Genomic DNA, 17,877 nt, shown 5'->3' with positions numbered 1-17,877 from the left:
TTTATTTAATTCACCTGCTATGTCCTGAAAATCATTGTTAAATAATGCACATATATTTGACTTACCAGCCACAAAAAATTTGTACTACATATGGTCTTATATCCTCGACATTGTGCTGTCTGTTGGCTAGACATTTCCTTCACGACGCACCAATTGAATTTAATTTTATCGTGGGAATTACGTTCTTGCGAGAGGCGATGTATGACCGTTCGTGATGCAATGATGAATTTAGTATACAGAACAATAAAACAGCATGGTACGCCAAAATTGTGACCCACAAACGACAAGGAGCACTCCAGGGTGGTACACAGTTCGCTTGCGCTTTTATGTTTCTAGCGTCACATATACAGAGAAGATTACACAGAGATCATTTGCGCTCCATCCAAGAGTAGTGTGTGGAAGATGATTGTCTACACCGCTTACTAAGTTATCAGTCACGGTTTTAAACGAAATACTCCAGTATTACTTATGGCATCCGCAACTGAAGATAAATATCGATGGGCGCACTTGACCATTAAACGAGATGTCTGTCCAGATGACTCTTCAGTCAAGGCCAGCTAGTTAAGTCTCAGGTCTCGTACTGCCCTTTAATTCGAACTGAAAAGAAACGTTGGTGTGCCACAGTGTATATCGAAAAGTTGTCTGTAACAGGGATACCTGTGGGTTGTATTCGAGAGTATACTTAAAAAGAAAAAAACAGCCCATAAGAACAGTAGACGCTGGAGTATTTTGGGGACAATCAATGGCATACAGTCTTGAAAATCTCTTCGGGTTTGCTGCCGGATCCTAAAATCAACTTGACTCGATATTTCGGCGATCCAAATGTTCGCCATCTCCAGGAAAATGCTGCTTATGCTGATGAGTCCCGCTGAGAACTGACACCAGGTCGCAAATCGACGTCCTATAAGCCACCGTTCAGTACACGGCGCATGCGCCGCCCATCACAGTTTCTGCCTTCCAAAACAGGGAGGTGGTGCCGCCCTTAGTGAAACACTGCTGGCAACGATATATATAGGACGTCGATTTGCAACCTGGTGTCAGTTCTCAGCGGGACTCATCAGCATAAGCAGCATTTTCCTGAAGATGGCGAACAGTTGGATGGCCGAAATATCGAGTCAAGTTGATTTTAGGATCCGGCAGCAAACCCGAAGAGATTTTCAAGACTTACTACGCCGGGAAAGCCTACGTAATCACAATGGCATACACTGTACGATCACACAAGATGAAGCCCTGCAGTCCGTTTTTACCACTCACCTTTTGGCACCAATGACGTATAACGATAGCCCATGTACTGTTTAGAACTCTCTTACATTAATACCATCTCTTGGATGTTTTGGTTGAGCGGAAGGCAGGAGGCCAGCTTGGTCATTCAGTGTACCCGAAACCAACTCACACTGATCGCTACTTGAACGCCGATAGTTTCCACCACACTGTACACAAGAAAGCTGTCCTGAACACGTTGGTTCATAGAGCCAAGATTATCTCTGACGACGACCACCTACAGTCTGAATTACAGAACTTAAAACGTGTTTTCGCGGAAAATGGATACAGCAAAAGAGACATCGCAAACGCTTTCAAGGGCCGCCGACGGTAGACACCTGGTGAATCAGAAGAAGAGGCCAAACGGACTGTATTCCTGCCATACTGTGGAGCAACTAGCAGTAAGTTAGGACGTCTGCTGCAGAAGCATGGGCTAAGACCAGTGTTGCGGCCCGCCCCCCCCCCCCCCCCCCCAAGATACGAGATATGTTGCGCCCTGTTAAGGACGACATTGCTCTTCGAATGTCCGGTGTGTGTGGTGTACCCTGTGAATGTGGCAGCATGTACATTGGACAGACAATTCGCACGGTTGCGGAGCGTTGTACTGAGCACAAGCGCCATATAAAACAAAGGCAGCTTGACAAGTCGGCCATAGCGGAGCATTGCCTAGAAAACGGACATAAAATACAGTTCGAAAATACAAAAGTATTGGCTCATGCGACTACATATTGGGACTCCGTTATAAAGGAAGCGGCCGAGATTCGCTTAAACAACAAAAATTTCAACAGAGACCAGGGATACACACTCGGCAGAGCATGGGGACGGGCGTTGGACATCGAAAGAAAGCAGAGACAGTTGCGCGACGCGGGAGCGGCAGTTTCAAACGTGGCGCCTGCCCCTGGCGCCACCTGACGTCACCGGTGCTGCCACGGGCAATAGCTCCGCTAGCTGCCCGGGTCGACTTACACGCACGTCACATTGGATCGATCTGATTGGCTGCTGATGATGTCATCATGCCTATATAAGCGGGAGACCGTAACAGCCCCAGCCCCGCCGCATCCACCAGCATCTCCGCCAGCACCGCCTCCTTCCCGTTATCCAGTGTGGCTTGCGGCCGTCCTTCTCTTCCGACGACCTTCTCCTTCACCTCACTCGTCTCCTTTCCGAACAGCTTAATTCCCGTCGCTCCGCACTCTTCCTCTCCCTGGACCTCGAACGTGCTTATGGCCGCGTATGGCATTCCGGTCTCCTCTTCAAGCTCCAAACCTTCACCCTTCCCATTAACTACGTCCGTCTGATCGGCTCCTTTCTCTCACACCGTCCTTCCTACGTCACCATCCATAAAACTGATTCCTACACCTTTTTCCCTCCGCCGGTGTGCCCCAAGGCTCCATCCTCTCCCCCCTTCTGCACCTTTTATACACCGCGGACATGCCGCCGCCGTCACCCCCCGTCCACCTTCTCCAGTTTGCCGATGACACCGCCTTCCTTGCCCTTGCCCCCACCCTGCAGCGCTCCCAACACCTTCTCCAATCCCATCTTGACCGGTTCACTGCTTGGTGCAACCAGTGGTTGCTCAAGGTCAATCCTTCCAAAACCCAGGCGATCATTGTAGGCAAAACCACCCCTTCCTTCCGCCTCCTTGATTTCTATCTCACCATCTATGGCCATCCTATCGCCCTCACCCCCACCCTTAAGTACCTTGGCGTCGCCCTCGACCGTGGACTCTCCTGGACCCCCCACCTCCAGACAGTCCAAGCCAAGGCACACTCCCGACTCCGTCTCCTCAAGCTCCTTTCCGGCCGTACGTGGGGTCTGGACCCCTCCACCATACTCCACACCTATAAATCCCTCATCTGCCCTATCCTTTGTTACGCCCATCCGGCCTGGATCTCCGCCCCCCCCCCCCTACCTTTTATAAATCCCTTCAAATCCTTGAACGCCATGCTCTCTGCCTCGCCTATCGCATCCGTCTCCCCTCCCCCACGCGGATCCTGTACGATCTCATTCCGTTCCCCCACCTCCTCCTTTTCCTTGAAAGGATACGGATCCTGTACACCTCCCGCAAACTCGATCCTCCTCACCCGCTTGTCTCGCCCATCCTCTCCCACCCCCGCCCACTGCCGCGCCTGTATTCCCACGTCCCACCTGGTCTCCATCTCTCCACCCTCCTTACCCTATCCCAAGGTGGCTTCCGCCAGCTCCCTCTCCCTGATGATGCCCTCCTCCCCTCCATCTACCCCTCCTACCAACTTTGATCCTCCCACGCTCTTCCTGCGTTTGCTCCTTTGGGCACCCTCCCTCCCTTCTCTCCCTCTTCCCTCCCTCCTTCATTTCTCCCGACTCCTCCCCCTGGGCTTCCCCTCCCCTGTCCCTCTCCTCCTCCTCCCATTTCCTGAGTCATTGGCATACTTGTTCTCCCCTCTCCCCCACCTCACCCTTATTCCCCTCTTGGCAGGTCCCTGGACTCGCACACGCTAAGTGGACATTCGCGCGCCAGAGATTATCGCCATCAGTGTCTCGTGTGTGCCGTCGTGTTTAGTGTTCAGTGTTCACCGTCACACTCCATCGTTCACCAGTGCCATCGACATCAGGTCAGCATCGAAGCTTCACCACCAACGACTCTTCTCCGAGACTTACGCTATCACACAAGATATCCACCACCACCACCTTTAACCCACAGCAGTGGTAGGAAATGCCCATTCGGTAAACCCTACGTTCCAGATAGACTGGGCCACTCTACACCCAGTCCAGAAGATATGAGGCCGCGCGCGCGCCCCGGCAGTCAGTGAACTCCTGACGACGATGGCGGAGATGGTCATCGAAAGCTCGAGCATTTTATTCGAATTGACGCGGCTGGAAAACCGAGAACGTTTTATTCATTATTCTAAAATGTTAATCGCTCCGTTATAAGCTTCTTGCTCATAGATCTAACGTGGCTTTGCAGTAGATGTGGGGATGTTGGAGGGCTCACGTGAGGTATAGCGTTATGTTTCTAATCATCAACATACAATATCCTATTTTGAATATCATATCATTGCATCTTTCCTTTATGGCGCTTGCATTTTTTCAGCCAATACTATACGACGTAGACTGATGAGGCATCTGCAGATGTTGGTAGGGATAGAGCAAATCACAGTTGAGGCTAATCTGCGTTATCTATGGGACTTGCGGCTCTACAAAGATTACCCGCCCGGGAGAATTTAAGTAATCGATTCCGGCAGTTTGAAGATACTCTAAGACCACTGTGATACAGGAGACTGAAAGGGTAGGGGTAGGAGCGAATGATGCGCCAGACTGGCAGCAACGGACGTGATTGGAGTTGTGGGACAGGGAAAGAAAGAGCTACGTGGTAGGACATGAGCAATTAAGAAAGAGTGAAAGAATTTGACGTGAAACGAAAGAGAAGGAAGCATAAGTGGGAGATGACGGTAGAACTAGCTTTACTGTTTGTGGTTTATAGAGGAGATCTGTAAACTAAAAACGTAAAGTAGAGCAGTTTATGTGGAGGGTGCAGCGATAAGATCGAGAAATCGGAACTGGTTGGAAACTGGTAAGTTTAATTGCACAATAAGTTGAGGTATCTTCGTGGATGGAACATGCGTAAGCATGATTGCTCGAGCGGGGTATTTCTTCTGACGGTCGTCATTTTACTTTCCAGAGGATATTTTTAATTTTGTTGTTACATTTTGGGGGGTTGAGTCATCCCTAAGAAAGGCTGCTGACATGGACTTCATGCTACGTCCAGTATTAACGGACAAAGTCATTCTGTTTTTCATTATAAATAAAACGTTGTGTAAATTTATATGTTCAATAGACAGAGAGAGCAGTTGTATAATAGTTCCGTAAGACACTGCGCTACGGCACAATCTTTACTTAATTGCTTAGGCACGTCAGGCCGCTCTGTCTAAACTTCTTAGACATCATACGAAACACCAAAAAGCAAGGTGTCACAGTACTTAAAAAACTGAACTCGTGTTCCGGAGTAGCGGGCACTAGCCCCCTCCTACCGCACCCACTGACCCCCCCCCCCCCCATAGCCCCCCTCCCCCCACTGTCCTCAACACTATTTTTTTCCTCCATGGCTTCCGTAAATCACTTCACAGAACGCTAAATTTGAAAACGCCGCGCTGAATCCAAACTTGTGCTCCATCACTAATGTCCTTGAATTTGATGAGATGTTAAACCTTAATCTTATTTCCTCCTTTCGATTAAGATCTACTAAAACTAAGCTCTGATGCTATTAATTAATTCCTACCGATGTAGGTGATTCGATTTGGAACTTTGGACTGATATCACAATTTGTGAAATCTAATGGAACTAACACACAAGTTTCGATTTATTAGTAGGATCAGATAGTTGGAAATTATAATTTGTCCGGAGGATTACTTGTTAAACGCTTGTATAGCTTGTATAGCAACGCTATACAAGTGGGTCGGATCCGCGTCATTACGAGCAAACAGCGGACATGAACGAACGCTCGTGCAAAATAAGGTAACGCGTACGATTACTAACTTGATCACTTGCAGAACAGAGTCAAAAAAAATCTGAAGTGGTAGGCATTCCTGGAAAGTATTCGAAATCAAGCAGAACCAGCTTCGAAGAGTAAAAAAATCCTGTTTTCGTAGTTCATCGTACACTGCCCTGAAAGATCTGCCAAGTTAAAGAAAGAAAATCGATAACAAAATTTCCTCTAGGGGCTTAAAGGCGAGAAAATGTGTAACACACGTTATTCGAAGAGGCAAATATTAATACAGTTAGAGAAAAAATCATAAAAACGGCAATAAATTGTGGAAATATAATCTTTTTAACACTAAAGTTGAGTATGTTGTTACTGCAGATAATATCAAATGGAAACGAGTGTCATCGCAATCCCTTTGTGTCACCTACTGATGAACGTAGCAGGAAACTACTTGTTTGTGTTTAGGGCGGTAGCTGATTGAGCGAGAGAAGACATCTGGGATAGCAACGTGATCGGATTGCAACGAGATTCCATTTACAGCTGTGGGACGGACTGCAACGGCGAGGCTTTGACAGATGAGACAGGTTGTTGGCAGAAGATCCCGTGTGACTGAACGTTAGTCTTCTTGTTGCTGATGACCTGTACCCAGAATTTCTAACCGTAAGTTTGGCATCCGCAAGGTTAAGCCAAAGATGGCCGAAGTGTACTATAAACGCTGATGGACGTTACTACGCCCTCGAAACGACAGGACGGAGGGCGCATTCCATCTGCGGTCTACTCTTGCTGTTGAAATCAGCTGTGTGAATCATAGAGCAGTGACGGTAAGAGCAAGGCATCAAGGCGGTCGTATTGACTGCTATCTTGTACTCCTTTCCCCTTTTATTTCTCGGAAGTATACTAGGAATTAATGGGATTTCCAGTGAGAGAAATTTACGTAGAAGAAACTGCGAATACATTTCATGTAATTATAGATAACATGCGTACAATGGAAGAGATAACGCTATTTGGGCTTACATAAGGGCCCACCGACATACAAGACTCCGTGGCGCAACGGTAGCGCGTCTGACTCCAGATCAGAAGGTTGCGTGTTCAAATCACGTCGGGGTCATAACATTTTACAAAATTGTACACATCTAACAATAATTCACAGATTACAGATCTTAACTTAGATATGTGATTACATAAGCATTTTAATTCGACGTCTCCTCTTAGGTTATCGTTCTTTACTAGTGATTTCGTGACATTTATCTTTTCCATTTACTGCTACCGCATCGGTACAGCTTCCATTACTAAGAATTCTTTGCAGATGCGAAATCTGCGGATATCCGCTGTAATAGCGTAAGTACTTTACTGATAAAAGCACGCACCGATGCTGATATCCGCAGGTGGATATGCGGATATCCGTAATAATACTTCGTGGTTAAAAGTTAAAGTGTCGGCATTAACGGTTTTACAATATTTGCTTCACATGTGATAATAATAATAATAATAATTATTATTATTACTATTGTTTTAAATCACTGTTATTACTCATTTGGAGTGGGTATATTGGTTTCAGTGTGCACTGCCATGAAGAGAATAGATACTATCAAGACCTCTGCAAGGGCTGAAGATGGCGGCAGGCCCCCCTTCCCGTTTTTCCGCGTAATCACATGCTTATGCCGCTGCCGCCGTACCAGAGCCGCCTTATATCTGACTCATTCCTGTTTCTTTTGCTTAAAAGCGGCGCTCACACAGTTAAAAGGAAGCTGCCATAAAGGTGTATGGAGTCTGTCCTGGGATACTCCTTCCTACGCTTCATGGTCGACTGTTGGACTGTCTTAGTAGAAAAGAATAATTCTATTAAACTTCACTCATAATGCGGTATTTTTTCACGCATCTCACTGTTTATACCGTCACGTCTCTTTGGATCTGTGCCGTATACTGTTATATTTGTGTAAGTACACTCAGCGGCATATGTGGATTCTGTCTGCGAAATACGTTGCGAATAGAGTAACTAGCACACAAGTAATAAATTTAAACGTCATACATGATACGGCAGTTTTTGATGCTTAACATTGTTTATAACGCCATATCTCCTGAACTATGATAGGTAGATGACTGTTACTTCCACTGCGATTGTTGCTTGACAATAAGAGATATGTGTACGAAGTTTGGTAGAAACCGGTCCAGTGGTTTAGGAAGGAATGTGGAACTTACACACACATACATCCATTTTTATAATACATATAGATTATTCGACCAATTTCAAACACTACGCAGTATGTGACGACAATTTTTAACAAGACTTCGTTCGACATCTCAATGTTGTGGAACTGTTCCCGGAAAATTTCGCTGAGTCCTCTTCATTAATTACACTAGAAAGCCGTAACTCGTGAGACAGATTACCTACGGGGTGGGTTAGAAGTCAGTTGCCACTAGCAGACCTTAGGTTATGTTTTGCATAGCATAGTTATAGTTTGAAACTTGACCAGTGTGTAGCATCCGTAAGTCAGCTGATACTAGCAGTCTGTGGTAACGTTGTTTATTGTTATATGAGAAACAACGAATGGAAAGTTAATGTGGTCACGTTAATTGTAGTGATGTTCGTGACTTGTTTGTGGAACGTTTTCTAAACATCTAACCTCCATTTCTACAAGGTATTTACAAATTAAATTTGAGATTGAAGATACTGGGTCGAAGGCCGAGCTTCCTCGTCCATATAGGCCGATGTCTGTTACTAACATAAGAGAATCTTAATGTTGTCGCGCATTGGTTCGTGCAATCATCGACATGTCAAAGAAAAGGGTCCAAGAAGTATGGAATAGCAAGGACAAGTCTACGAAGGTTTCAGAAAAAGCTGGAATTGAGACTACATAGGCCTACTTTACTCCAAGGCCTACATCAATATGATACGGACAGGTGTATAGAATACTGCGAGTTGTACACAATCTGACAAGAAGTTAATCCCAAGTATCATACATGCATGCCTTGGAGTGATGAAGCGAATTTCAAGGTGACTAAAAGAGTGAACAAACACAACTGTGTCTTGTGGGATTTTACAAAGTTAAATTCTTCTGGCGTGGGTGAGGGTATGGGCAGGGATTTTCATCGGCGGCTTAACGGCCCTTATTTCTTTAACGGCGCTGTCAGGTATGTAAATTAGCTAGACACGCTTCAAGAAGTGTTGTCAGAATTGGAAACTAGACCACTTTTTGATCATCAATATCCTGTTAATGAAAAGTAGATACGGTAACAAGGTGGAGCGACTTTCCAAATGAAATCTTTGCTGAATAGATTGGTAGACGGGGCGTTATTGAATGGCCACTACGATCCCCAAAATGGATTTTTCAGTCTGGCGTATAATAAAAAATGAAGTTTATCCCGTCAAGATTGGTGATGTTGAACGTTTGAAGGCACTAACTGAATCAGAATTTGAAAACCTACATCTCCGCAAGATTTCCGACAAAATTTGTAAATCAGTTTTGAAAAGATGCAACGTCTGCTTAGAACACAATGGAAACCATTTCGAGCATCCTGTGTAGATCCACTGAACTCTTCATGTATTTCTGTGTCGATAATGTTGACAATGTTGACTGGAATACTCTCTTTCAAATTCTGAAGGTGGCAGGGGTAAAATACAGGGAGCGAAAGGCTATTTACAATTTGTACGGAAACCAGATGGCAGGTATAAGAGTCGAGGGACACGAAAGGGAAGCATTGGTTGGGAAGGGAGTGAGACAGGGTTGTAGCCTCTCCCCGATGTTATTCAATCTGTATATTGAGCAAGCAGTGAAGGAAACAAAATAAAGGTTCGGAATAGGTATTAAAATCCATGGAGAAGAAATAAAAACTTTGAGGTTCGCCGATGACATTGTAATTCTGTCAGAGACAGCAAAGGATTTGGAAGAGCAGTTGATCGGAATGGACAGTGTCTTGAAAGGAGGGTGTAAGATGAACATCAACAAAAGCAAAACGAGGATAATGGAATGTAGTCAAATTAAGTCGGGTGATGCTGAGGGAATTAGATTAGGAAATAAGACACTTAAAGTAGTAAGGGAGTTTTGCTATTTAGGGAGTAAAATAACCGATGATGGTCGAAGTAGAGAGGATATAAAATGTAGACTGGCAATGGCAAGGAAAGCGTTTCTCAAGAAGAGGAATTTGTTAACATCGAGTATAGATTTAAGTGTCAGAAAGTCGTTTCTGAAAGTATTTGTATGGAGTGTAGCCATGTATGGAAGTGAAACATGGACGATAACTAGTTTGGACAAGAAGAGAATAGAAGCTTTCGAAATGTGGTGCTACAGAAGAATGCTGATGATAAGGTGGGTAGATCACGTAACTAATGAGGAGGTATTGAATAGGATTGGGGAGAAGAGAAGTTTGTAGCACAACTTGACCACAAGAAGGGATCGGTTAGTAGGACATGTTCTGAGGCATCAAGGGATCACCAATTTAGTATTGGAGGGCAGCGTGGAGGGTAAAAATCGTAGGGGGAGACCAAGAGGTGAATACACTAAGCAGATTCAGAAGGATATAGGCTGCAGTAGGTACTGGGAGATGAAGAAGCTTGCACAGGATAGGGTAGCATGGAGATCTGCATCGAATCAGTCTCGTGACTGAAGACCGCAACAACAACAACAACAATGAATTTGTATCTTCATTTGTTTAGTTTTATTGTAACAAACGCATTTTTGACAAGTGACTTACGTCCCACCCTATATATTACTAAGCAGCTAACCCAGGTAGCCAGAAACCATACGTGAGCTACCGTTTTATGATCAGGTACTAGACAATTGTGGTCTGTTCACAGAGTTCGACTACCGGCTTGCTGAAGCACAAATGGAGTCAGATGTTTGGTCGCAGTTTTTTTTTTTCTGTAAACAGTAGGCAAGTCTGTTAGGTTGGGCGTGGTCGTCCAGTGCGCGAGTTGCGCTTGTGTGCGTGACACTGACGGACACATATAGTTTAAACACTCGTGAGACACGTGCACGAAAAAAGAAAAAAAATGATACTGTTGCTTTGCGTCACAAAACCACGACGTGTTCTGTGAGTCTCGCGCAAAAAGTGTAAAATTAAACTGTCGTCGTTGTGGTGCTTAAGCTCGTGGGAAGATGCGGAAGATGTATGCAACAGCAACGAGGGAGAAGATGTCAAAATCTCCGTTCAGAACTGACTGGGAAATGTTGCAAACAGTGCATATAAGAAATGTGTAGTCTTCTTCTTTCTACACGTATTAGGCATCTGCCTATTTCGAGCTCTTGTTCAGTGACTCTGTTGTCTGTCGCATGTGATTTCTCCACGTCTTTCTCGGCCTACCTATCGATTTTTCCTATATTGGCCGACGATTCATTACTATTTTAGACAAGGAAATAATACAGGCAAATACTTCAGCTAGTTTCATTGGTGCGATGATGTAATGTGTATGAAAGTAGACTCTTCTGCCTCTGCGTATTATAGCAAAACGTGATACAGTAACCATTCTTGGATAGATTAGTTGTGAAGATTAGTTGAATTTCTGTCGTTTTCTCGTGCTGCTGACCGCCATCTGCCGTCGTTGAGAAGTCTGGAGTATGTCAGTTGATAATTTCAGTGGAATGGGAAAGCATGAACGGATGAGTGTTTGCGCAAAAACTGATCTGAAATACGATCGTGACTATATTTGAAACAGTGCTGTGCGACTGAAATTGGTGACACAGCGCGAACACGAACAGCTTGTTCGCTACGTAGTCTCCTGACTTGTGCTGATACGGTACTAAATCCCGTATGCCCAGTCGGCGAGTAGTGGCGCGGCTCGACGTGCATTTAAGTCTGCGCCCTGTACATTCAGGCTAAGGGCGCCTGCGCGCTGTCGGCTCTTTGCGGCTGTAAACATCGCAGGTCTACGAGCCTTCACGGCAGCTGGCAATACCTGGTCATTTTAGGAGGGTTGAGTTGATGGCATGTATATGAGCACAATATTTTGGAAGTGTACGTATGGCTGGTCTTTTGTGCATGACTCACGAGTTGTGTGTGTGTGTGTGTGTGTGTGTGTGTGTGTGTGTGTGTGTGTGTGTGTGTGTGTGTGCGCGCGCGTATTTTGTTTGAAGTTTGCATGTATGGAGGAGGTAAAGTGATTGGACACTAGTGAAATTACGGAAAAAGTCAAAAAGCAGAAAAAGGTGCCTTCCTTGGGTGACTAAATCTTGGACTGTTGCGCAGTTTCAGTAGGCATTAGAAATGAGATAGTTTTACAGTATTCTCAAACTGTAGAGATGATGAAAAATACCGAAACTATCCAAAACAATTAAAAAAATAGTAAAATACACGAATAATAGACGCTCTAGTATTTGAACCCAGCATTTATTAACTGAACTAATTCTATCAGATTTCAATTTTTACGTCTTAGTAGTGAGCTTTTTCCACCGTACTGCATTAAGCTCTATCAGAAATTAACTTACCTGCCATTTTTGCTTGACCCAAGTGACCCACTTTAGCCACTTTGAATTTTTACTACGTAAAACTTAGCTAGTTCTAACGTCTAGGATTCATCCCACCATTTTTATCAGGAGAGGGAAGAAGATGTGGGAGGATAACTGCAGCACCGCGAAAGATGTCTTCCAGCCCTTTTGACATAAAACAAACGGGTTATTTTCCGCCGTTTATAAAACTTCCCGTCATTTTTTATTTTCAGCGCCATTTTAACTTAGAACGCTTGGATTACCCATGTTACCCGCCATTTCTTCACAGCTTACTTGAGCTCCTTCCGCCATCTTAGATTTTGTTTACCGTAAATGATGTGAGAGGAATAGGTAAAGCGACTGTATCACAAGTGACGTCACCAGCATGCGGGAAAAGGAGCTACAGGCCAGAAAAGGCAACAAAGAATCCTCGTACGACTCACACAGGGCTAATGGGAGTAGACTACGAAGCGCGGAGCAAGCCACACAGATTGTCACTTCGCCCTTGCAGCGACGGTAGTGGGTACGGAATGGGTAACTCTGATACGGATATTTCTCTGTCATGCACTATAAACTAAATAAGCGGCTGTTCCGCGGTCAAATGTGGTGCGAATTTTATGGACTAGTAGTATCAGCCAGACACTGTGTACTTTTTAAGTAATGGCGTTTTTCGGGTTTCGGTTCCTTTATTCTGAGAGCTCATTCGTGCACTCTGATTTCCTGTGCGTCAGTCTGGTATTAATGATTGCCGCCGTGGTGTTTCACATCTGGCGTCTGCGGGCAGCGGCGAACAATAGCGGTGTCGCTGAATGCTGTCCGCCGTGGGCTGCGCGCCGCTCAATACGCTGTTCTAAATTTCATCCGGCGCTAGGTACACTCAACTTGTAAGCGGAGAACAGCGCTGCGGCACGGGTGCAGCGTGTTATCCCGCAGCTTCTGCTCAGTCGCCGTCACGGCTGGCGATAAGACGCTCCTCGGGAAATAACAAGCTACGTTGCGGAAGGAGGCTCTACCAGGAACAAGTTCATCACCGGTGCAACTGGTTTCTGTTACATGGTGAAAACAGGCAACACTTGCGGTTAATCCAGGAATTACTTCTTACCGTCGCGCTAACTCAACACTGAGCGAAGTGCCACGTTGCTTACAAAGTATGACTTCCATTAACACGCACTTTGAGCAAATCTCGTTTATGCAAGCTGTGTTTCACTTGGTATCCCTAAATCAATGAGGACGAGTGCTGCGACGCTTCCGTTGAATGCGTCGTGGTACATTTCACTGTCCATCTTTGTCGAACTGAGCCGGCCGATGTGGCCGAACGGTTCTAGGCGCTTCAGTCCGGAACCGCGCTGTTGCTACGGTCGCAGGTTCGAATCCTGCCTCGGGCATGGATGTGCGTATGATGTCCTTAGCTTAGTTAGGTTTAAGTAGTTCTAAGTCTAGGGGACTGATGACCTAAGATGTTAAGTCCCATAGTGCTTGGAGCCATTTGATCTGTCGAACTGAATAAGAACATCACCTCTAATGGCCACGATTTCTAACTGGACGATACACTCTATTCTTCATTTATTTCCTGAAGTAGCGCAAAATAACTCCACGCAAGAAGTTAGCCATCATCTCAACTGTATTCAGTGAGCAAATGTTTCGTATCTTTCCACGTCAAGAAACTCGTAGCGCTTTCATTTTTATGAATGAGTGATTTAACTATTCTACCAACAAAGCAGACACATTTCTGCCTGTGTAATGAAGAATCAGGAATCCGTAACAAATTATTCTGGTATTCTGTTCTTAATATAGTCTATGAAATGTATACACCCAGTGTCGCGGTTCTCCATGATTTACTTACCGTCATTAGTATATCTAAACATTCTATACTAATGAAACGTTTGCAAATATACTTACTTTTCTGACAGTATGAAGTCTGCAGGTATTGGTTCTTCTCTATTACAGCAGACCTGAATAACAGGAGAAGTGTGCGAAATCGCACTTTCTTAGCGAGCAGTGGCTACGCAGTACCCAGTGACAGAAATGTTCGTTGAAATGTGTCTGGAGCATTTCTTGTGCGCATTGCTATACATTTTGTAACCTCTGGCGTTGACAACTGTAGAACTACGTTCACCTACGGGGTGGTGAGGCGGGGGGCGGGGGGGGGGGGGAGGCGGCAGGGAGATTTCCTGAGTAGTGTGGTATGATGAGGGACCTGTGGCCTATCGTTTATTTCTGTGAAAATACATTCATAACAGTGAAAAAGTCTGTAATACGAAATTACCAAGACGTACAACACTAAACAGAATGTAACGCAACAGCCTTCAGATGCAAAGGTGCTATGATACGGTTGTCGTCGTTCCGGGAACAGCTCAGCATAGCGTCCTTGTGCCTCTCTTCCATTCCATTCAGAGAAAACGTAGGATGGTCGATTGAAAAGTTCGCGGAATCGCCACAACATGTCAGCGCTTCGGCAGCGAGGTTCCCACATAATACGTAGAACTGTAAATTATCGAGGGCTACCGTAGACTACCATAAGTAAGCTTAGACTACGGTTGTTTATCCAGAACTTTGGTCAGTCAAAGTCTTAACTGCATTACGTGTACGTTAGGTGTGTTGCATACCTATCGGACTTGGATCTCATGACGATCGCTTTTTTACGTATGCAATCACTGTGTTACAAGATTCCCCTAAAAACCAGAAGCGGTAAACCGTGTACAAAGCGAGTGACGATGTATATAGGGCTACATAACCTACGGAACATATGTATTCTGCTTTCATATCCTCATGTCTGTTACTAAAAAATAAACAGTATTTATAGCAACATTGAATTTGTCAATGTTTAATTGATGTGTTATTTGACAATTGTTGATTTGCAATGTGAAACAGAGGGATATTGCAGTAAAAACAAAGAAAACGTTACAGATTTATCGTACAACACTAGAAAACACAATTTTCCCAACGAAAAAATAAAATAAAAAAAACACAGAACACAAATACCTCAAATAGCGCTTCATTGCTTCTAAGAACTTACACAAAACATGATCGTTATTGGTGAACAACTTCCGCATCCGCATTTATCAATGATAACAGGAAACTCTTGCGTTTGATAATGATGAAGAACGATCTACTGAGTACAAAATAACAACAGAGATTATATACTTTTAATGTTTATATATGTAAACTGTACTTGCATCAAAATTAATAGCTTTCGTGGCACAAAAGCGCAGAAGTTACGCGATCAACTAATTTTTATTATTTATAAAATGCAGTTTATATTTTGTAAGAATATAAAATACACAGTGAACTAAAATTGAATGATGTGCGGTTCTAATTATGTGCAAAACGAACAACCATACAGACAAAAAAAAAAAGAAATCGTCGGTTCCAACTTTCTCTCTCATGCAATCATTTATGTTTCTTTTCCTGCCAATGCTACCAATGTTACAAGTAATCCTACCATTTAGTACGTCATGTGTGTAGTGTACACAAACATTGTACCAAAACTACCGAACCCAGTTTTGCTAGAGCGCAATTCTAGTTACAGCTTTTCCTTTATGAGTAATTGCGGGACGCGTCGGTGTTGTGGGTAGAGATATGTATTGTGGAGGTCTCTGTGTTGTTGTTCCCGTGTAGTCATTTGTGAAGATGGAAAATAATCGAGATTCTAGAGGTGATTAATTAGTTCGCAAATAAAAAAAAATATGAACAGGAAGGAAATTCATGATGATTTTCAGAACATATTGGGGGGCTGTGCTACTTCAAATTCACCTGTTGCCCAGTGGACAAACGAGTTTAAATTTGGTGCGGGCAGCTTTTAGATGATGATTCGCATAGTTGTTGGCCAAGACGTACCACTACCCCAGAAATCATTGCAAAAGCGCGCGCCGGCCAGAGTGGCCGAGCGGTTCTAGGCGCTACAGTCTGGAATCGCGCGAGCGCTACGGTCGCAGGTTCGAATCCTGCCTCGGGCATGGATGTGTGTGATGTCCTTAGGTTAGTTAGGTTTAAGTAGTTCTAAGTTCTAGGGGACTGATGACCTCAGAAGTTAAGTCCCATAGTGCTCAGAGCCATTTTTTTGCAAAAGCGCGTAAAATGGACATGGAGGATCGCCGAATTAAAGTGCGAGAAACTACTGAAGCTGTAGGGATGTCATCTGAACGCGCATATTACATTTTAACAGAGGAATCGGATTTGAGAACATTATCTGCTAGCTGGGTGCCAAGACTCTTAATGCAGGATCAGAAACTCATCAGAATGGGTACGTCCGACCAATGTTTGACCCGTTTTCAGAGCAACCAACAAATTTTTTTGCGCCGGTTTTGACCACAGGTGAAACTTGTGTCCACTACTATACGCCAGAGACAAAACAAGAATAAAGGCTGCGAAAACATGTTGACTCGCCGCCACCAAACAAAGCAAACGCTATACGGTCAATACGGTTGTCCGGAGAGGTCATGGCGTCAGTTTTCTCGGATGCGAAACGGATTCTGCTGATAGGCTGTCTTCCCAGCGGTCAAACCATTACGGGACAATACGATGTTAATCTCCTGGACCAACTGCGCCGAAAAATATGTAAAAAGGGCGGTGTTTGGCAAGAAAGTTAGTCGTCTATGATAAAGACAGTGCGCGTCGACACACAAGCGCCATCGCCATAGAAAATACATAGAAAAAGATACAAATTGTTAGCACACCCACCTTATTCGCCTGATTTTGGTCCATCGGGCTTCAACCTCTTTCGCAAGTTCAAAATTTTCCTCCGCAGGCGGAGATTTTCTTCAACTGACGGACTGAAGGCTGAAGTCGACGGATATTTTGCAGACCTGGAGCAATCTAATTTCCAAAATCGGATCAAGGCACTGGTACATTGCTGTACCAAATGCTTCAGTGTACAGGGAGACCACAATAAAAAATAAAAAGAAATTCTCCGAGGTGAGTCGTTTCTTTCTATTCAGTTTCGATAACTTTTGAAACAACCCTCGTACACGAGATGCTTATCACCCAAATCTTCATCAATAAACTTATACTGCTGTGAATCATTGTCAACAGTACATCTAATACTGCCAGAAAAACAAGCCCGTACAGAACCGAGCAATACTAAATACAGGTTTGGCTTCAACTAATGTGAGTGAATGGAACAAACATGTTTCCAAACAAGACATACAGCGCTTACTATTGATATTTGCACTATAGTGCAGAAGTTTTAAGTGCAGTAGGAATACAAAGTGTAATATTGTGCCCTGCCCGCGACGTAATAACATACTATTTTCCTTTCCTATCGAAATATCAAGAGTTAAAGATATAATTTAACCACTGAGTCAATGAAGTGCACTGCAAGTCGGCGAATATATACGCCTAGGATAATAAGAGCGGCGTAGCATTATCATCTGTATTTTGTTCTATATAAGAATGCGCGCTCGTCTTTCCTTTCCATTCTTTAGTCGCGCGCCTTTCCGACAGCATCTTAATATACCAGACTCTTATTTCATTGTATTCCTGTTAGGAATTTGTTTAATTGTACCATTATTATCGCCAATTGCGATTACTGATATGACTTTACTATGAATACTTTTTTCTTTCGCTCCAGAGTCGGGCTAAGGTTATTGTAAATTTTAAGTATTTCGCCGGAATACGGCAAAAATTCTTTGTTATGTCCAAAACTGTGAGATTAATGCACGATATGTCAGACGTCGGTACAAAAAGATTCTTTAGTTAAATAATAATTGTTTAATTTGCATTTCTGCTTTCATT

General features: G+C 44.1%; 1 non-coding gene across 1 annotated transcript; it reads left to right on the top strand.

Annotated features, from left to right (window-relative positions):
* Positions 1–6,758: 6,758 nt before the first annotated feature.
* On the top strand, positions 6,759–6,830 carry Trnaw-cca (transfer RNA tryptophan (anticodon CCA)). The gene has a single exon. It is a non-coding gene; the product is annotated as a tRNA-Trp (tRNA).
* The last annotated feature ends 11,047 nt before the right edge of the window (positions 6,831–17,877 follow it).

Source organism: Schistocerca cancellata, chromosome 1 (assembly GCF_023864275.1).
Source record: "Schistocerca cancellata isolate TAMUIC-IGC-003103 chromosome 1, iqSchCanc2.1, whole genome shotgun sequence".
Taxonomy (NCBI): domain Eukaryota; kingdom Metazoa; phylum Arthropoda; class Insecta; order Orthoptera; family Acrididae; genus Schistocerca; species Schistocerca cancellata.
This window is presented reverse-complemented; position numbering and strand designations above follow the sequence as displayed.